This window comes from Centrocercus urophasianus, unplaced genomic scaffold (assembly GCF_019232065.1).
Source record: "Centrocercus urophasianus isolate 14NV4802_14NV808 unplaced genomic scaffold, USGS_Curo_1.0 seq_10, whole genome shotgun sequence".
Lineage (NCBI taxonomy): Eukaryota > Metazoa > Chordata > Aves > Galliformes > Phasianidae > Centrocercus > Centrocercus urophasianus.
The window spans coordinates 73148361-73170254 of record NW_024884142.1 but is presented as its reverse complement, the minus strand read 5'-3'; the positions used below and the strand labels follow the sequence as shown (position 1 = coordinate 73170254).

Below are 21894 nucleotides of genomic sequence, written 5' to 3'. Positions count from 1 at the left end.
TCAATCAGTAACTTTCCACATAATCCAGTTTTAGGCTTATTTATATTTTGTTACACTTCATGTTGCCACAGGATACATTGTTGAGTTTGGCACCACAGAATAGAGAAGGGAAAACAGTTTCAGGCGATACTCTTTCTCCCCAACACCTGAGTCCTAGAAGTCAGGTAGAGTCAATGGCAACTGGTACAAAATCAAACGCTTAGGGCAGAAGAAATAAAATCAGGGAGAAGAGAGCCCAATGCAAATAATTTCCAATCCTTTCACAGCCATATACCTTTTGCAACAAGGTATATGACTCTCCCTAATCATCTATCATTGAGTTCCTGCTTTGAAAAGTGATACATCCTCCTCATGAAACAGCAGCATGACCAGCCTGCAGCAACTGATCCAGGGACTATAGCCATGGCCCAAAACCAAAAACCATGCTATAAAGCCAGAGCACTTTCAAACGTGTGATCTCTCATGCCTGTTACTGCCTAAGGATGGCAGTAGGGAGGTCTTCAGAAGACAAATTCTAATATGGAAGCAATTGGCTGGTCAGAGAACTTAAGACTCCCAGAAATTATCAGAAGGGAAACCACGAGTTTCTAAGATAAAAGCAAATTGGTTGATGAACTGAACAGCCCAACAGCCCAGAGTTTACTCAGGACAGATGATGTCCCACTTTTCTTCCCACAAACCTTGTTCACAGGGCTCCCATCTTCACACTGGCACCAACAAAGAGACTATTTTTTTCCCTGAGCCAGGCAAACAAAAGACTTACATACATAGAACTAAGGTGGCTTGTAAGACAGGGACAAGAAAGATCTTAGTGCCTGTTTCTCTTAGACATCTGGCAAGGACCCCAAAATAATGCATCTGCATCTTGAATTGCATTTCTTCAGTAAGCTTCCAGTGCTCTTCCCCTGAAGTACTAGTCAGAAGTAGGTTTTTCCAGAAGCTGGGACAGTTTAGTGGTAACTTATTTGTGTAAGAACATTACTACATTGACTGGGGGAAGTGCTCCTACCTGGTTTAAATCCTGGGGCCATTCCGTCTCCAGGAAGACATCTCATGCACAGTTTGTACTAAGCACACAGTTTGATGGCACGAGCCACTCAATCGTTGCTGACTGCCAAGAGCATACAGGCTGCAGGGGGACAAGCCAACCTTAATTGGCCTTAGCAGTGTAAATTAAACCCCACAACACACCCAAGCAAACAGTTTCTTTGGAGAAGCAAGTATGAGTTATTTTGCTGCAGCTATAAAGGAAACATTGCTGCTAGGACATGCCCCTGGAGTGACTGCGCTGCTCAGTTCTCCCGCTGCATTCCTGGGGTTGTTTAGCAAGGACTCAGCTCCAGCCTCTCCACGAGCAAGAAGTCTGAACCCTGAATGCCATCTGCAAACACAGCCAGACTCCACCTCCTGCATGCCTGCAGGCCACCAGGTGTGGCCAGGAATGGCACAAGCTACACACCAAACACACCTTTGATGTGGAGCTGAAAGCATGTAGCCAGGGGGCATGAACAGCACGCCGCGCCGTGCTGACTCCCAGTGCAGGAATGTGGCTGCAACCACAGGCCAAGGAAGGCAAACACATTGCATTCCTCACCAGGCAGGGAAGGAAAACAAGCAGCAAGCCCACACACCCGCCAGGCTGACACTCGCCACGCTCCCCACGCACCCCAGCCCTGCTACCGCCAGTGACCCAACAACAGCTTTGGCCCCAAACTCTTCCACTGGGCCTTCTCGAGCTCTCCAGGTGACTTGAAGCCACAGGCAAGAGACACAGCATAAGGAGAAGCACCCACTGGGCACACATACTGCAGGGAGAGGAGCCACCATCACAGTCAGGAAGCAATTGCATTCCAGAGCAGGAACAGAGTGCTGCACAGTAGCCTGGGAAGGGAATTTCCCTGCCTTTTCCTACAAGGCAAGGGCAGAATGCAACACTAAGCCTTGCTGATTTGAGGGGCAGAGCTGAAAGGAGGCTGACTTTGGACCCCTTCAAAGCACTCCAGATGCCCAAGCTTTTATCCTTCCCCAGGAAACCACCCCAACTTCAGTCAAGCAGCTTTTCTCTGGGATGTGATCACTTCTGCATCCCATCCTCACACTGTACTCACCACCCAGAAACAGATTTGATTGTCACTGCACATTATCCTGCTCTCCAACAGCACTGACACCACATTACTTACACCACAAACACGAGAAGACAGACTCAGTGTACAAAAATTCAATGCATAAGGAACTAAAACAGTGGGACAGGGGGTTATGTTAGTTTATTTTATTTAGTGGCCGAAGCTTTCACCAGAAAAAAATACCACTTTTCCACAGGCAGTGCCTAGAAGTCCAAAAAGCTTTCTGAAGAATTCAGTTACTAAAGGGTTCTGAACTTCAGCAAAGCACAGGAATGCCAGAAAGGAGCAGGATTTCATAAGGAAAGAATGACAGAAACTATACAGCACAAGCTGGAACAGCAGAACAGAAATTCCCCTTTACTTTCCAGGAAGTGAAGAGCACACACATGGGAGGGAGTCCTGTGCTGTCACTGCACAAAACAACACCAGTGAATTCCAAGAGCACCAACAAAGGCCTGTGATACTATAATCTCTCAGGAACCTGGAAGGGGAAGAGTGAGTGTGGCCACAAGCTCCAGAGACACACCGACACATCTAGCAAGCTGCCAGAGCAGGGATTGTTTCTAAGGCTGTGGCCCTGCTGCTCCACACTCCACGCATGTACTTCAGGGCCCTCACCGAGGAGAATGGGCTGGCGTTAGGTAACCAGAACAGACCAGATGAGGTGCAACACTTTCCCATGCCCATTAAATTTCAATGCCTCAAACCAACTACTCCCTTTCAAGCCAGGAAGGTAGGCTGCTGCACTAGCAACAGGTTTTGGAAGAAAGAGGCATGAAAGGCTAGATTTACCAATAGATTTATATCCATAGATATAAATAGAAGCCTGGCAGGATGTACAAAAGGACCCAACAGATTAGGTGTCTAAATCACCCCATGCTGGAGAAAGGGCTTCTCCAGTTCTAACCACTCCATACCTCTCCAACCCCAACCACCACAAGAAAAACCCAGAGAGTACGGAAGCCCCTGCTGCTCCACAGGCTGCCAAGGGCCAGCCCCGTGCAATGCACTTCAATGTGACTGCAACCAAATGCCCACAAGTCTCAACAGCACAACCGGCCACGGCCTCAGCATTCACAGCGTTTCCATCTGCCCAGTTCCCGGAATAGGAGCTGCCACCTCAGCCTCTCCTCTCCCCTCCCCCCAACTACACTTTTATTTTTCATAGACTAAAAGCTGTTTTAAGATACAACCCTCATCCTGCCACCAGTAGGCGGGTGAGTGGGGGAAAGGGGCCCTTTATAATTGTAGTGTTGCAATCTGCCAGCCCAGCCAGGCGGCCTGTTCCCGCCTGCACCGTATTAAATACCTTATAACTGATTACACCCCCATGGGGCATGATTAGCAGTCTTCAGAGAACAAAGTCTACTTTCATAAGAATAAGAACAGACACGTACTGCTAACCTACTACACAGCTGGGCAGGTGAGGAAAAAAAAAAAGAAGGGTGTGGGGAGGGTAAGCTAACTGTATGGCTAACTCCATCCTTTCCCTCCCTCCCTTATTCCAGCATCTCTGAGTTGCTATTTCCACTGCCCTGAACCATTCCCTTCAGACCTAACCTAGAAGATTCAGGTAACATAGGACAACAAACAACCTTCTGCCTTTGGAAGCTGGGCAAAGTCCTCACCTGGAGGGGGTAAGGCCTTGAGGCAAGCAGATAGAGATTTGCTTTGAGTGATGGCAATTCCTTCACACCAGTTCCCAGGAAAAAGGAAAGGTGAATTCCAACAGCTGCATAAAAACAGCAATGAGGAGTGAAAGTCTGCAATACAATCAGGTACCCACGCCCCTCTCTAACAACACATATATCTGGAAAGCCTACACAAGCAAGAGCAAAGCACCTGATTCCATCTCTAGGTTAAGAGCTCTCCTGAAATGCGCAATTTCTTTTCTTGTGGGCAGTGAGGAGGCAGCAAAGAGAAGGAAAATCCTCTGTATCTGAGGTAGATAATAGGGATCCCCAAACATACACAGTCCATAGCACTGCACTGCCGCAACAAAGAACCAGCCTGATGGAAACTTAGCCAATCGGACATGAAATGACCTACCGCCCATTAGCAGGTGCCTTCCACATCTCAAATGCCCACATAAACAGCCACAAACATATTCAGTACTATCTGGCCTCCATCTCAGCATGGCACAAAGAACCAAACTGACTGCACAGCCTTTCACCAAAATGCATTAGAAAAACAAAAAGGAGGAAACTCTTTGCCTCAGGCAAGCCTAGCATGAGCCCTTCCACCTGCTCTCCCAGAATCAGTGACAGAAGAGAGCAATGCAGGAGGCTCCAGGAGAATACTCTATTTCAGAGGGATGTCTGAGCAGCAGCCTCAACAAAACAGTAAGAACCTTTCTAACTGTTTTCATTTTGGAAACAAGTTCTCTGCTTTACCCAGAGCTTATTTTCTCTGCCCTGTGGATGCTTATGGTACAGCCTGGAAGCACTTGTGTTTCACCAGTGCATCTAGAAGGAGGTGCCCCACTGACACATCCAACCCAGATTCTTACCCAACCCACCCAAGAGGGGATTTGTAGATGGAGACACCAACCCAGTTAAAATAATCTACTTATATCTGCATTACTCAGCAGCTGGTCCATCAGCCAGCATGGAGGATGTATCTGAACTCCACTGTCTAGCCTCATTTGTACAGCAGAATCTGAATATTCTCTTTATTACAAAAAGACCTGAAGGCACCAACTGTCTCTACGCTCCAACGTACCCAGCATTGATGTAACAGCATCAATATTTGTAGAGTTATGAAACAGATCATGCTTTCAGGGTTTGGAAAAATGGGAGGTTTCACCATAAACACAAGTTAGTCATTAAAAGTTCCTGGAGGTAATTTAAATTAGCACAGACAACACAATAGCCTTACTATGGGAGCTGAAATTGCAAAGCTGTAATAAATCCACATGGCCCAGTAAAACTTCTCCTAAAAGCTGCAAGTTAGTTGTGAAGCCCCAGATGGCCGCCTAGAATCAGATTCTGCTGCCAGGGGCTAACAAAGGGGAAATCACACTTCACGCGCACACACAAACGATCTCCACAGCCCCTCAGCTCCTAAAAGACAAAAGTAGTCTACTTGCATTTTGGATAAATAAGTTATATTTATAGTGTGTGTTTTTGTAGATATAAATGTATAACTAAAATAAAACCCCCACAACTTTTAATGATTTTTCAATTCCTCACCATGCTGGGCACTTGAGCTCCCACTGGAGCACTGCAATACAGCACTCTCCCCCCTGGCTGCTGTACCCCCAACACTGACACCCCATTCCCAGAGTAAATTGCCTCCTGCTGCAGAGAAGCACTCTGGCTATTCCGTTACTAGTATTCACCACCAGAGCAAGAGGCCCTAATTTAGCCCCACACGGGCCTTCTGCAAACTGCTAATCCCCCATGCACAGCTGTTTTTCAAATGCATGGGAATGAGCAAACTGTAAACGATTTATGGCGCGTGGCAGGAAGACTCCTGGCTCCCTGCATAGGCGGGGTTTTGGGACAAGATCATGCTTGGACTAATGTTTATATTGCAAGTTGTCAGGCGGACAGTAAATCATCTCCAGAGCTGCACAGTAATACAGCTCTTCTCATCCAGCTGGAGCTTCCACGACACTGAACTCTGTTACAGCCATTCCAGATACACCTGGGAACCTATTACAAAGGCATAACCAAATCAAGAAAAAACAGGTACACTTTAAAGTTGATTCTGCAGAAATTACACAGTCCAGAAACAGTGATTTGCTCTCAGGAATCAGTCTGACCTGGTATGAGAGGCTTCCCCAAGATGACACTCCTTACTAAGCCTCAGAGAAAGTAGGCTAACTGCCTATGCAGACGTTTATTGACAGAGTGAATTTGCTAGAAAAATCTGCAGATCAGCTAGTTGAGAAAATCCTTCTCAATAAAGTTTGCATTTCCTAGGATTTACATCCTAGCACAAGCAATACCCAGACATCTAATTCTAGAAGAAATACATTTTGCATACTTTAGTGCATGAGATGCTTTCTGCTCAAAGAAATGAAACCTCTTTAAAAGTAGGATCTGAACTTGAAGTCCATTTTCAAGAAAGGTGACTTATAACAACTCTAAATTAAACAAACATTCTACTGTTTCTATTGCTTTCTCTTCCCCCATTTGACAGGACTCTGCACAACATACATTGGGTATGGATCGCATGCAGTAAAATGGGAAAGATGCCTTAAACAAGGAAAAAAGAAGAAATAAAACACAGAACAACAAAACGGTAGAATTAACTGCAATCACTTTTTGCTCGTATGAAATTAATCTGATTCCAAGTCACCTCTTGAGAATATTGTAACCTCCCCATTGGGCAGCAGCAGAGCCCTTGCTAATGAATAGAGAAGCTGTAGGATGAAATCTCATTCAGGAGACAATGAAGCAAGGCATCTTTGGGAACTGCACAGAGCTTGTGCAGCAAGACATATCCAGGTCTGAATTCTGTTGCCCTGAGTGGCGTATGCTAAGATAATGGTCAAAAAACTTATTGCCACAATAATTACCTAATTATTGCCTTGGGAAAACAACTTACGTTTTCTTGATACAAATGCTACAAAGTAAAATTTGCCTAAGGCTTTTTATGAATCTAAGTATGATTCCTCAATATGAGAGAAACTACCTCGTCTGCCACTTCTCATTCCAGAACCATTTGCACACGGGTGTTACATTAATGCAACCAGACAACTGAGTCTTTAAGTACAAGAGTAAGAAAACCCACAGTTACAATTTCTACAACACTGCCAAAGCCAGCTTTACCGCACAGACAAAATACAAATACAGAAGTCAACCAAAGACACAGCAGTTGCCACGGACTCTTAGTTCTGAATTTGCTGACCCATAAAGATCAGGAAGTTAAACCAGCTCTCTCTTGCCACTAGCAGGAGGTACCTAAAAACCGGCCTCATCGCAGAAAACCTTATTTCCCAATTCTGACCCTTTTCACTTTTTAATCTTTATTCTCTCAGTATTACACACTTTCTGTGAAAGTCAGCAACTCCTCACACCTGCCACAAAAGGGCTATGTTGTGCCCTAGAGCACATGCTGTTCCAGAGCAGCCCATAAGGAGGGTATCCACACACAGATCTTAGGGTTTGCCTGACCTGCTCCTAGCTCTGAAAATCCTCCCCCTCTACAATTATCTCCAGGAGTTCCCCTTGCATTTAGGCAGATATTGCAAGCACCTCTTATACATACCACCTTACTACTACCACTTACCTTTATTAGTCTATCCAGCAAATCGAATTGATGCCTACGTGACCAAGCAGCACTGCTGAGCCTCTGGATCCCGAGCAAATTGGACAATAGCATAGAACACAAGCTGTGCCTTCCCAAACATCAGTAAGGTGAAGTTCATGCCACGAGATACAAGATGTTACTTGAATAGCTTTAAAGTCCACCTCCTCAGCTGTCTTTGGGATTAAAGTCCATTATAAAACTGCAACGTGGAAAGGCCAAACTCCGCATGCTTTCCTTGCTTGGAAGCAAAGGCAAGAGACACAAATCACTATGTCTGACCACTGAAGAGTAAAGAAACAATACTTACATGCCTTCACATTCATGAATAAGACAGTCTTCATCTATGGACTGCGCTAACCATTCCAAGAGCCTCACTTAAAATCCTCAACTATCAGCCCTAGTCATAGCAGCTGTAGTGCCTTTTTTTTTTTTTTTTTTTTTTAAGATGTGGTTATCAAAAAAGTAAAGGTTAGCAGGCAATCTAAATAGTAAGTGTGATTCAATCCCTCACCTCTGACACAAGCCAATACTAGGTGGTTTAGAAGACAGCAAGAAGCCCCGGTGGACAAATACAGAATGCAATGCCCTTTTTTCTAACCTTTACCTGTTAGAGATTGGGTTATGTCTGAAAAAAAAAAAAAAAGACATTCCTTCTAAAACAAGCTCTTTAGCTAAAGCAAGTCTGAACACTACCACTCATATAAGTGCTTGATCTTTTCCGAGCTCTCAGCCTCAGTGCTATTATGTGGTAGTGAATTTGCACAGATTAGACATCATGTGAAAATACTTTAAAATCATTATTCAGTTTGATGCCTATCAGTTTTACTGAATTGCATTCACCTCAAATGAAGAACACATTCCAGCTTCTTCACCTCTGTGCAGCAGTCTTCCTCAGACTTGGCACCCAGCACTGCTGAAAAGCAGAGGAAAACTGAGCCCACCCAAGTGATGCCTTTCCTGCATTCCAACCATTGCAAAGCTGTTCTCACACTCCTACATGGCCTTCCACGCCATTTCCTTCCTAAGCACAGCTCCCAGCAGGACACTCCAGAGGGTGGCTTATGTCATTCCAAACAGGAGACAGCCTACAAGCTTCTGCTTTCGGCCTTCTCTGCCGAGACCTTACATGAACATCCTGGCAACAAAGAGAACAATTTCCGAGTCTAGAACAATCAAGGTAAACAAACGAGAAAATAAGAGTTGCAAACATTCAGCCAGATAAGGCAATACCAGATGTGGAAAAAATGAAGCAGCTCCTGGGGAGAGAGGAAAGGGGGTTTCAGAATGCTTACTTGTCTTAAAGAAGGCCAGGCCTGACTTCACAGCAATTTCATCATGCTGCAGAACATGAAGGACAACAGATCACAAAAGGCCTACTTCATTTTAAAGTCATGGCTATGCACATGCTTTTTGTAATTTTTTCCTTACTATGCTTTAGTAAAACATTTAGCATCACAGTATTCAAGCATCTTACAGATATTTATGAACTCTTCCTAAAATGCTTAGTAAGATGGGCATTAATTTTTACAGTAAAAGAACAGAAAGCAAGAATCAGTAATTATCTGAACACACGTAATCAATCTCTGGCAGAAAATAGGTATCCTACATCCCAGTTCAGCGCTCTCACCACATGTTCATCCTTCCCCTCTAACCAGCTGCAAAGGTTTTAAAGTTTTAAGAAGTAAGAATCTTTCCATTTCAGTTACAGACCCAGCTGATCTACATTACAAAAATCCCTGAGGTACAGGAACTAGTAGGAGAGTGTGACAGACAATTTTACACCCAAAGGTATTAGCCCCATTTGCACAGATTATACACGCCGTTCTTTTGCAGTCCTGTAAAATGGGTTTCAGGGAGGACCCTGGATATTTATCCAGTTACCAGTAACTTAAGAGGCATAACCTAGAACAAATGCCAGAAGCACTCACTCTCCACAGTCAAGGTATCATACAAGAAGTGGATATCCTCCCAAACAAAACTTTCAAGTTAGGGGAGCTTCAGAACCTTAAATTTACTTGCAAAGGATCAATCAAATCCAACAGCCACGGATGTCTGCTCAGCTCATTATGAAAATCCCCATTCCTGATAACACTGGTCAAAAGAGCACAGCGGCATCAAAAAGGTATCAAGTACAGTTCTCATTTCTTAATGGAGGAATCCTGCCCTCAAGCAGTATCACATTCAGACTCATTGGAGGCTCCTTGACACAGCATTTCTACAGTAACACGAAAGGTAGAAGGTTATTAACTACTGCTACATTAATCTTGTCACGCTGTGCTGTAAAAACTGTTAACAAGGACACCAAGTGGTTTATTCACAATGCCATAACCTCCAGATTTATTTACTGGGACTGTGCTGTAGAAGTGATGAACACATGGAAATCTCAAGAGTCTGGCTCGCAGCAAAACCTTCATAAAACAGACATTTTTAGCAGGTTAGAGAGCTCGCCTTTGGAAAAATCATCAGCTTCCAAGGCTCAGAAACATCAAATCTACATTGAACTGCCAAAAAAAAAAAAAAAAAAAAGAAAAATAGTCACAATTTCTAAAACTTGTTTATATTGCTATTACTTAAGCAGTTAGATTTTTTTTTTCCCCCAACAAGCAATTTATATGCCACACTGGCTTCCACAAGTCCTTCCTCCAAGCCTTCTCTGGTACCGTTCACACCAACGCATTGATCAGAAGACACCCATTGTCCAACTCAACTTATTTATCTTTCTGTGGGAAGAAAAGGGGCAAACCTGCAAAGGACTATTCCTCTTGTGAAGGTATAACTTATTTCCTGCTTTCCCTAAATACTGTGCCACATGGCTATATGGACAGGGCAGATAAGAACTCAGGATTTGAAGGCTACAAAGCAAGTAACTTATCAGCAGCCAACAAACTACTTGGAATGCTGAAGAAGAATGCAAGGTCATCTCTGGTTCAAAAAGATGGTTTGAAGAGACAACAGGTCCTTGCATGCAACACCTCTCCTCCTGACCCAAGGCCCTGTTTCATCCTAAGATGAAGATGGCCATGAACTGCACTTCTGAACTCTGCTGCTCCTTCTGAAATGCAACCCCACAATTTCAAGAGCAATGGGTGACTGGCAACGTATTAAAAGCCAAAAGCTTCTGATACCACAGCTAGAGCCTGGAAGCTTCAATTCTGATTTACCAGAAGCTGAAACACACCACATGTAAAGTACTGTTCGGATACACACATTTTCTGCAGAGATCCTACAAGAGGAAAAAAAACAAACAAACAACAACAACAACAACAACAAAAAACCCAAAAAAAGAATTGTGACCTGACAAGTGAAGTGAAAGGGATGAAAAATTTACAGGGCCAAGCAGTTAGGTATCAAATAGCTGCCCCTGTAACCAGACCTCAGTGATGAGTTCAGGAGAGCACAAAGAGGCCAGCAGCATACCTGCACCATCCATCATTGGATCAGTTAAAATATGGGTGGAGAAAACAGTGCAGCAGAAGAAATAACCTAACAGAACAGAGGGTTACTAGAATTACTTAATTGTCACATCACAATAACTGCAAGGACAACATCTCCAGAAAGGATTTCACTGTGATTGGTTCAGCAGACCTCTTGCCATTACACAGAGAACATCACTATTTCAACACTGACAGAAGGGACTCTAGGGATGGGGTTTTTTTGTTGTTTTTTTTGGTGGTTTTTTTTGTTTGTTTGTTTTACATAGCATGTAAAGGGCATTAGCCCACGTCTTCTATTGAACTTTCGTTCCCAAGGGCTCTTACAGAATTTTTCAGGGTTACACCCATTTCATTTGTATCCCTGATCTCTTCATTCAGGCAACGTAAGTCTAATGTGATGCAAAGAATACCATAGGAAAGGACAGTTTTTCAGGTATGTGGTTCCATAGTCTCAAATAATTCAACTGAAGGAACAAGAAGAGCATGGCTCAATTCAGCATCAGCTCTCTCCTGACTTTCTTACCTGCGATCTGATGCTTCAGCAGAGATTCATTGCTTCCTCTTAAGTTGACATTTTTCCCATTTCTTTCTCTGAATCTGTAAAACACAAATGAACACCTCTGAAAAGCCTTCTCTGGCATAAAGTAACCGTATTTAATAGATGACTCCTTCCAGTGCACAGCTTCCACCTGGCATCACTCAGATCTAGGTCATTTGCAGCTTTGCCAGACCTGCACATCACTTGCATGCCCTGCTGCCTCCCAATGCAGTATCCTGCCCATTTAAAAATCCACCCACACTCAATCTTTTACAGCACGCCACGCTGCGTGTTTAAGCTCTGAGCCAGAAGCAGGTCACTATTGTTTGCTTAGATCTTTTCTTCAAAGTCTTCTCATGTCTGGAAAAACCTTTGGGAGCACCCCTTGTAGTGGACACCCATGCTGGCAGATAACTTCCCATCTGACCCCCGGGCTTGGCAGATGGTGAGTGCTGCTCCCTGCATCCCAGCTCTGTGTCAGTTATGCTGTCACTCCTTAAAACATGCGCACGGGCCCACGCTGGTTCTGCCTCGCAGCTCCTAGTCCAGCACCCCTGCACGGATCCCGCTCCTCACCCCTCCACACCCCGCGCCCACCCATCTCCCACCTGCAGGAAAAGCCCCCAAAGCCCCCGCCCTCCCCACCGCCGCCCCGTCCGGCAAGGCCGGCGAGGCCCGTGGGCAGGGCCAGAGCCCGGTCCCCAGCCGGTCGCCGCCCCCGCTCCCCGTCCCCGTGGCCCCGTCCCGGTTCTGACCCGGTCGGGCTCGTTTCCACCCGGGATTCCCGGGACTTTGCGACCGGTTCGGTCCCGGTTCGACCTCGCCTCGGACCCGCCCCAAACTTTGCCCCCGCTCGGCCCGGCCCCACGCTCTCACTTCAGGCCGCCATGTTGCCGCGGGGCACGCCGGGTAATCCGGCGGAATCCCCACGCCGCAGCGCGGTGCGTCATCGGGCAGCACGGGAGAGGCGGGGCCGCGCGTCCCCTCCGTCACCGCGGCAACGCGCCGCGCGGAAACCGGGCCGGCGGAGGAGAGGGGCGGGGGGCGATGGAAGAGCCCAAGTGCTGGAGGGGGGGAGAGGCGTAGGGTCATTGGCTGGCTTAGGCTGGGGGACCATAAAGGTTATCTGGTTCAAAACCCAGCCGTGGGCGGGACTGCTGTCCACCAGCTCGGGCTGCCCGGGGCCCCATCCAACCTGGCCTTGAGCCTGCAGGGATGGGGCACCACAGTTTCTCTGGGGAGCTGGGCCAGCACCTCACCACCTTCTGAGTAAAGAATTTCTTCCTAACACCTAACCTAAATCTCCCCTCTTTTAGCTTAAAGCCATTCCCCATTGTCCTATCACTACCAGGCCATATGAAAAGCCAGTCCTCCTCCTGCTTGTACTCTCCCTTCAAGTACTGGAAGGTCACAATGTGGTCTCTCTGGAGTCTTCCTCAGGGCTGAACAAGTCCTGCTCAGTCAGCCTTTCTTCATAGAAGAGGTACTCCAGCTCTCCGATCATCCTCACGACCCTTCTCTGGACCCGCTCCAGCAGCAGCTCCACATCCTTGCTGTGCTGGGTGTTTCAGCCTGGACATAACACTCCAGATGTGGCCTCACAAGGGCAGAGTAGAGGGACACAAATGCCCCTGAGGCCACAGCTCGCTGTGCTGCCAGCAAGGGCAGAGAGATTCCAAAGTTGAATGGAAAAACCTACCTACAAGTCCTGAGGACTTCTGCTGCCTCTTAGAGAAGAGGGGCTGACAGTAAAAGTGGACAAGAACAGGTCAAACCTGGACAATGCTACGATCATGAACTTTGGTTTCTATTGGCAAACTCATCTACTTCATTTTTCTACACTTGAAGATTCAGCAAGTTAATACATTTTACATTTTAACCAAATTGGCTCTCATGTTCCTTTCTGAGCTCACACACGTCCTTTGCCCACTGCCCTCTAAGCCTGTCCTGCAGCCTTACCCTCTGTTCCCTCCCTGTCACTGTTTCTCTCACAAACATCTCCTGAGCTGATGTCCACGTGGTGGTTATATGAGCCAAGTCCAGTAGAAATGGGAACAGCTGAGAGAAGTCCTGATAGTATTTCGATGATATTCCCAAATGTATCACATGTACACAGCCTTCAAGTCTGCAATCAGGTAGTGAAAGGCTCAGAGTGCTGCAAGCCCTGCCCACATGGTGCCCTCTCTTACACAATAGAGGACAGGTGCTCAGCAGACCCTGCTTCATGACCTTGGGAATACTGTGCAAAACCGTCTGCTGTGCACCGAGCAAGTACTGCCTGCACTGTGCCACGCGTCAGCAGGGATATTTCAAGAAAGCCTTCAATCCTTGTGCCCCCATAAATTCTCCCAACCCTCCCTGTGCTGGAGTCAGATAACAAGCAGGAGGACAATGGCTCCAAGAATCTAGACTGCCCATCTGCTCCCCACTTCCAGATTCTTGCTTCTGCAGCGCCAGCTGATGAAATTTTCATAGCTGATGAGGTTTCCCATTTCCACAGGGCCTTGCTGCCTTGGAGGGCTCGCAGTTGTGGGCTGTTCAGGTTTCCGTGGGTGTGCACTGATGGCAGTGGTGATTAGAGTCCTTTCCTTTCTTAGAGTAGGATCATAGAAACATAGAGAACCTAAGACAGAGGGTCTATGAAGAGGACCTCCAATCTTTTTAGAAGTTTAGGTGAAATAAGCCCTGCTGGATGGAGAGAACTGAACTTTCAGATGGTCTCTGAAAGCTTCTAATAAACTCAACTCTTTTCAAGATCAGATCCCAAGGTCAAGCAGCTAAAGGGAGACAAAAGCAGAACTCAGGATGCCTGAGACCAGTCACCTGCTCTGAGCATGAAGAAAACCCTGTGCCCAAATCCAGAAAGCCTTGACTGCCAATCCCCTTCCCTCTCTGCCTCCACACACTCCACGCTGCCTTTTCATGTATCTGGATGGCTTGTGAGATGGACTCACCACTGCTCTGAGCCAAGAGAAGTGACACAATGCGGAAGCGTGATGTTGTGTTGTATTATATTCATTTATATAACACTATTCATGCCGAAGTCTTGTTCTCTGCGAGAGCCAGTTGCTCACTAAAGCCTCTGAAGCTCACTTAACAAGCATCAGGTAATTTAACACTTGACTCCCAATAATCCCTTTATTTTAAGGGGCCTCTGGCGGATGCTGAAGCTCTCAGTAAACAGTCCTAGAAATACATTCGAGATTCTCTCAAATACCAGTTGAATTTATGACCCTTAATGAAGAGCAGGGAGGAGTCTATTCAAAATACTTTCCAACTGGCAGCACTTTATATAGACCCCTGTAACTTTATAAAAGGAACCTCTGGAGGGGCAGGTGCCACCCTGCAGAGGGACAAATCCCTCTGAAGTACCTATAGTGAAGAAGTAGACACCATAAATAATGACTCTCCACCAGAAGGCATGGCAATATTGGTCCCTCCAGGTTCTCTGCCAACCCAGGTCAAGCTGGGAAGACAATGGACTGGGCCATCCTTTGGTGATCCCTGCCTGCGCAATGTGTGAAGTCCCATTTCTTACTGCTTGGAGGAAATGAAAGGACCTCAGGATGCACTCACTTCTGTACAGCAAAGTACAACCAGCCTGGGATAGCCAAACACATCTGTGGGTGCAGAATTGGATAGACAACCTCCCTGTCAGCGTGCCTGGACAATGTACCTACCAAAGAAACACAGCTCACCAGTAAACTAGCTGCTAGCAATACCTGAGTATAGAATTCAATCAGTTCTTCTACATAAGAGTGGGGCTAAATTTTAATGTGAATGTATGACTCTCCAAAATCACCTGGAATTTGTTCACGGACAAACGATCATCAGCAACAACGGCTAAAGAACAGAATTGTGCTGACTCAACAAAACTGCTGTGTTTGTCTTGCGGGGCTGCCTAAAGTCATCAACTGCAGATGGGATGTAGTTGCATTGGGTGCAGTATCGTCAGAGAAGCAACACAATAACCTACTCTCAGGGTTTGAATCTCAAAACCTCTTACACTTCTCACAAAGCATCTCTGGACACGTGGGATAAGGGATGAAGGCAGGGCTGAAGAACAACAGCAGCGAAGCACCCACATGGGACCCTGGCTCCTGCTCAGCTCAGAGGCTTTGTAGCATCATGAATTTTGAGCAGAGAGGGATGCACAGCTTACACTGCTATTTTAAATGCATGTAAGGGCCCTTTTCCCTAACTTGTACAGGTGATGAATGTACTTCCCCATTACAACTGCTTCCTGTATATGTTTCATATATTTATATATGCATTGAAATATATATATTTATAAATTATAATATATAAATACATATATTTATACATTATAATATATAAATATGTATATTATATTTATATATTATATTTATAGATGTGTTGAAAAATAAAACAAAAAATAATAAATAGATATCAGTGACCCCTACTGGCCATTTATAACTAGCCATTACAAAGCACAGCTCGCTGTTGCTTCTTGTCCCCACTGTCCCTTCCTGGCTGCAGTGACTGGGCTGTGGCAGCCCCCTGCTCCTTGGCCGACCGCTGGCTCTACCCTAGGTGCTCAGCCATCTAGCAGGGCCTGCTGCCCACTCTGTGCCCAGCACAGTGCCTCCAGCTCCCACCATGTGAGTCTTCAGGGCTGCTGTGTGGCCTCATCTCGCCTCACCCAGCCAATGCTTTCTGCAAAGCCTTTTTGCCTCAAGGGATGCCAGTGCCAGCACAGGTGTACCCTGCAGTGGAGACTGAACAACTGCCATCTTTTCATGACAGAGAATTAGCCTGGTAAAGGGGCAGAAAGAAATGGTGCCCGTGCCCAAGGGGAAGAGCAGCAGCTTAAGTACAAGAGAAAACCCTATCCAGGAATGAAGGCTGAAGTAACGGTGTCAGCCTCAGATCCAGACTCTAGGGCTTCCGAATCCATTCCCCTTTGTTGAAACTTGTTTAGCTTGTCATGCTAATAAAGGGTTTGAAGTGAACTGAGCTAAAAGTATTGGGAGGGGAAGGGGGATGTCTCTCGGAGCAGAGCCTGCGTGGGGCAGCAGTAGGGCTGAGGTGCAGGCCTAGGGCCTGACACTGCACGGGGCAGAGCACCCACCTGTACATGAGGGGACATGGTGCACACATCCACACCAGGGAGCTGGTGGTGGCACCTCCCTGGGGTGCACAGATGGGGGGAAGGATCCAGGCCCTCAGCCCTTGTTTGCCTCTGAGGGCACGGCAGGGACTTGCAGACTCTTCCAGGAAGAGGCACGTGGTTGTGTGCTGTCTCCTACGGAGCCTTTCTGCATGCCTGGCTTGCTTCTCCAGCTCAGAGGGACTATTTTTTTTTTTTTTTTTGGTGTGTGTGTGTGTGTGTGTGTGTGAATTCTGCAGCGCTGCCTTCCCAATGCAGCTCTCGTTGTTTATAGGGACGGGTTCAGGCAGGCTGGGGAGGAATTACCTTTCCCTAGGACACGCTTGGTGCTTGGCTGAGCACACCACTTCCCTGCTCCACTAGAGATGTTGAAGGCCAAGGAGACAGTCAGTCTGCAATTAGCCTCCCCCTCCAACCTTCATCCATGCCCCCCAGGGCTGGTAATTACGGACTCCCATCCTTTGCAGCCAGGGATCAAGTCTTTCGAAGCATGGGCTCTAGCTTTGTGAAATGACCTTGAAATTCACTGCAACGGACTCCTGACAGGTTTCTCTGCAAACACGGAGATAAGCCAACCTCTGCAAATGCCCAGGAGCAAGCTTGGAGATGAGCTGTGAGGAAGCTCCGAACATTCTCTTCAATAGACTCCCATTAAATGCTCGCGTGCTCCTAGTGAGATAGGGAGGTTTTATTGCTAGAGCTGCCAGCTGGAAGAGGACAGGACAGGGCATGGCTGGAGGTGGGCTTCAAGGCACCCTATGGTGCATGCCGGGAAGTGGAAGGCCTGGCAGACATCCTCTGACAGCTTCTCTTTAACACCTGATCTTTCCCAACCTCCCCTGGCAGCGGGAGGTTGCAGGGAGAAGGGGTGCACCTCCTGAGGGCTGTGCCCAGGGACAGCCATGGCAGTGGCTGTTGAATACATAAAGGGAGGCCAAAGATGACAGGGCAAAACAAGATCCTACACAGTGAACTTGTGGGGGCTATCTGTAAGGGCACGGCTCAGTTTTTTGAGCTGTGGGGGCTAAAGGTGACACACTGTTTCTCCAGCCACTCTCCATGTATACCTGACTCCCTTCCTCTTCAAGTGCATTCAAAGTTAATTAGTCAAATATATGCATACATATATATTTTTTTCTGGTGGCTGTCTTCTGACTTCAAGAGAAATAATCAAGTTGTGCTCAAGGAATCTGTATCTCTCAACATTGTGTGCCTTTTCCAGCCCCACAGGGCTGTTTTGAGGCTGACACGTGGCTCTGAGCAGTGGGAATCATCTCTCTGAAATACCTCATAGAGCTACTAAAGCAGCTGTCAAGTCCTTGGCCATGGTGATTGGAAAGGCTGGGCCACCGCTCTGTGGCTGCTCTCCAGTGGGTGCATGTGAGTGGTGCCTTCTCACACTCAGCACCCTTCCTCTCCCAGACACCCATCCTCCTGACTCAGGGGAAGGTAGAAGCCTTACTCCATAGCCTAGAACTCATCTTCAGCACCCTGGAGCAGGAGGGTTTATAGCTCTTTGGAGTTCATCACTCTTTATCCTTAATGTCTACATAAATGTCCAGTCATTTTTGTAAGCGTACTGAACATCTTCTCCTCCAGCAATGATTTCCCTGAACGAGTACCCTTTTTAGAATAAAGGGGATCCTTCCTATCATTAATTTTGATTGTATTATTTCTGATTTTGCTGAGTGTCCTCTCAGGCCACAAGGGATCCAAATGAAAAAGACTACCAAGACTCAGCAAAGTTCCCAGGGACTTCAGGGTCACAGGGAATGTGACACTGTGCTTGGGCAACATTCCTGAAGGCTTTGGGAAAACACAAAATAAATCCTGGGGTAGCCTACAGAGGCTGCCCTCACTGCAGCATTAACATGGAGGAGGGTGAATCCCAGAGCTCTCATGGGCTGACGCACCTCTTGCAAAGACACCAGGACCAAGGGAATTGAAGTTTTATCTTAGAATCATAGAACGGTTTGGGTTGGAAGGGACCTTAGAGCCCACCCAGCCCTGGCACCTGCTGTGGGCTGTCACCACCAATTCAGCTGCCCAGGGCCCCATCCAACCTGGTCTGAGTGTCTCCAGGGATAGGACACCCGCAGTTTCTCTGGGGAGCCAGTGCCAGTGCCACTTCCCTTCCTGAAGCCATTTCTGATGGTCTCATCCTAGGAAGTTCTGAAGGGCTTTCGGAGCATTTATACCACAGCAAAACACAGGGCATTGTGGAACTTGATGGATTCACCAAAACTACACATCTCCCTGTTCTCCATCCTTCCCCAGATCCACCACCAGTCCCACTGTTGCTGTTGACCACAAGCGTTGCTGTGTTTCCTTCCATCCACCCTCTGCAGGGTGAGAGATTACTGAAATGGTGAAAATCACACAGGAAGAGCCAGGAGCTCCTGCACCCTCGACCTTCACCCTCTCCCTGCCCCTCTCTTGCCCACCCCCTCCACGTCCCTACTGCAGGCACAAACACCTACTGCCCATGGAAGCTATTTCTAAGCAATCCCGGGCATCTGGAGAATGAGGCTCTGAACAAATATTGGAGTGTGCGCGTGCGGTGAGCACACACACACACACACACATCCACACAGAGATGGTGCTGCCGCAGAGTCAAATATAGACCTTGGGGAAGGGGGAACAATGGCTGGGGTTGGGTTACATGGCTGCGGGGCCAGCAAGCTGCTGATGTTTGTTGTGGGCTGGGGTGGGATGGGAGAAACAAGGGGGGTGGCATGGGGGAGAACATTTGTTTTTACCCAGAGACCCCGGGCCGGTGCTGCACAGCAAGTGTTTCAATACAGAGGAAAGGTTCGCCCTGAGCCGCGGGGGAGGATGCTGGTGTAAGCTGGCAGTTCAGAGGTGTTTGCGTCCATTCTCCAGCTGCTTGTGCTGCTCCTCTGTCTCCTTTAAGGGACTGCAGTGGGCAGGAAGGGGTGAGTTTTCCTGGGAGTCTGCAAAGAGAAGAGCTGCTTTCTCTTCTTGCTCTGGGGAAGGTTCCTCAGTGGAGGAGAAGAGGCAGTATCACCCACTGCTGAAGCCAAGCATCCTCACCCCTCATGTCCAGCTGTCTCCAAGGTGCAGGCTGCAGACACTGGAGGAAAAGCAAGCAGCCCCAGCTGGCTTTGACAGGTAACTTTTTCATCTCACTGGGAATGATGGTACAGGAGGGAGCCTGCAGCTTTCAGGCACAGGGGAGAGGCACAAAGGTGCTGTGGTGATGGGGGATTCCCAACCCCACTCTGGGTCTCTTCTCTGTGGGGTTTCCTTCATCGAAGGGAAGAGCACTGGAGGGATTCTTATGGCTAGGAAAAAATCCTTCCTAATTCTGACCCAGCAGCTGTTCCATGCGCGACGCCCCTAGGGATGGCATGGCAGGGATCAGAGCATATTAGAGCCAGGTCAAAGGCAAATGCAGGAATCCCCTCCTCAAATCTCATACCTTGGGTCTGCAAATAGAGTCACTTTGCTGGAGTCATCATGGGCAGCCTGGGGACAGCCAGAGCAAGGGTCGGAGTTTGCCCAAGGATCGGACAAGAGCCCTTCAGTGATGAGAAAGGAGCATGCTTGGGGTTCGTTGTGCCTGGTGTGTCTATCTGCTCCATTCTGCACCCACTTTTCTATGCTCACCCCTCCCTGTCTGTGGTCCTCACACCAACAGGAATAAACCAAACCCCAGATTCTTTTTCCTCAGATGTGTTCACTTCACCCTCTGAATCCCTGCCATGGTTTCCCTTCTCCACTCCCCTGCCTGGCATGCAGATCTCCAGCAGCCGATTTCCCCTCCCTAGCCTTGGCCACAGATTTCACCTCGGAGATGACTGTTATGGGGAAGCCACGTGTGTGGCTCAGCTCACTGCAACCCAATCCCACCTCCCCCTCCCGCACAACTCCTGTTGTGGATACAGATGCTTCTGGGTACCAACACACAGCATTGATCTGCAAGAGTTTTTTATAATGTTCATTCAATCAAGGTTTACCTGCATGCAGGTATGGCCTTGCAATGTGGTGCAGTGCCAGGGCAGATATCCACAGAAGAGAGTGAGAGCAGGATGGAAAAGTGTAGGAAGCATCCTAGAGCTGATGCACCTCAGTCAGCATCCAAGCTGCAGGAGACTGGGACCTACCTGATCCTCAGGGCCCTTGGAACAGTTCCATGGGGTGATCAAGACAGGGGAAGGCAGGCAAAGAGAAGCACGGTGTTTTTGCCTGACAGGAAAGCAGAAGGGAGGCAGAAAGGAGGCACATGAGGTAGGAACCCATAGTACAGCTCCCTGGAGTTGTGCTGTCTGAACAAGCCGAGGTCTGCAGGCAGATGAAGTGCAGAGCTGGACTTTGGTGGGGCTATGAGAGTCATAGGGTTGCAGGAGGTGACAAAGAGAGGGCAGGGATGTGGTGAGGAGGCAGGAACTGATAATACCCACATGAGTACCAGGAGCATTAGGTTATTTTTGCTTCCTGGAGGAAAATAGCAAACTCTGGGGCCAATGGAGTATGGAAAAGGGGTGGATGATTTCTAATTAAGGATAGCTAGGCCTTGGAAGGTGGTGGAGTAATCTGGTCTTATAGAGTGGCAGAAAGGCCATTCAGGGTGAGGAGAAGCACAGGCAGCTGTTCCTCTTAAGGACTTGGCTGCCCAGCGCCTCACACAGGGCTGTCTCCATGTTGGAGCATCGGTCTCTATGTCTCACAGGCAGCAGCAGGAGAAGCACCAAGAACCACAGCTAGGTGGGATGGCTCCTTCTTGGCAGCTTGGCAGGGTGCCTTCTTACTGGTGTGGTTGCCTCACGTTGTTTCTCTAGTTTCGGACTTTAAATCGTGGGGCTTGAAAATGGAGGTGTGCTCAGTGGAGGGACCGGAGATAGCACAGAGGGTCTGGGGTGGTATTTTCACTTCTCTCAATATCTTGAAGCTTTGTGAAGCCTGGGGGAAATCTGGTGGGGTTTCCTGGTGCGTAGGCAGAGGTGCTGAGCGGGAGGTGACCAATACGGGAGCCCGGCATTGCGCGACTCCAGCTGCGAAGCCTCCGTGTACGGGGATGTCTGAGCCTGCCCCCTGCTAAGGGGTTCCTCCGGGATCCGACTCCCAGCCCGGAGCTGCCACGGTTCGTGGGTCCGGGGGATCAGCCTGGCCCGAGCAGTGACCGTGGGTGGGTGGGAGTCCTGCGTGTGGCCGCCCCCGGAGGCAGCGGGAGCAGGGCAGGGGTGAGCGGGCAGGGCGGGTCGGGCCGAGCCGGCCCGGGGGGGCTGCCTGCGGTTTGGGGCTGCGGGAGGCGGGATGTCCCGGGGAGGGAGCGGGGATGTGCAGGCACACGCAGCCGCTGGCAGGCGGCCGGGGCGCACGGCGGCGGCGGCGGCGGCGGGCGGAGCGGCACACGCGGCAGCTCCCTCCGCAGACCCGCGCCTCCCC

At 48.2% G+C, this 21894-nt stretch overlaps 1 protein-coding gene across 10 annotated transcripts in view; it reads right to left on the bottom strand.

Annotated features, from left to right (window-relative positions):
• Positions 1–12272, bottom strand: part of TJAP1 (tight junction associated protein 1) — a 38459-nt gene extending 26187 nt beyond the window's left edge. For 3 of the 10 annotated variants that reach the window (XM_042808857.1, XM_042808893.1, XM_042808835.1), the window contains exons 1-2: positions 12110–12209; positions 11340–11413 (exon numbers count right to left, since the gene is read on the bottom strand). The gene's annotated coding sequence lies outside the window, so the exon portion shown is untranslated. Of the gene's footprint in view, positions 1–7361; positions 7846–8222; positions 8296–11339; positions 11908–12109; positions 12210–12230 lie in introns of those variants that run through there. The other 7 variants (XM_042808873.1, XM_042808865.1, XM_042808842.1 and 4 more) reach the window with 4 other exon arrangements.
• Positions 12273–21894: the final 9622 nt, after the last annotated feature.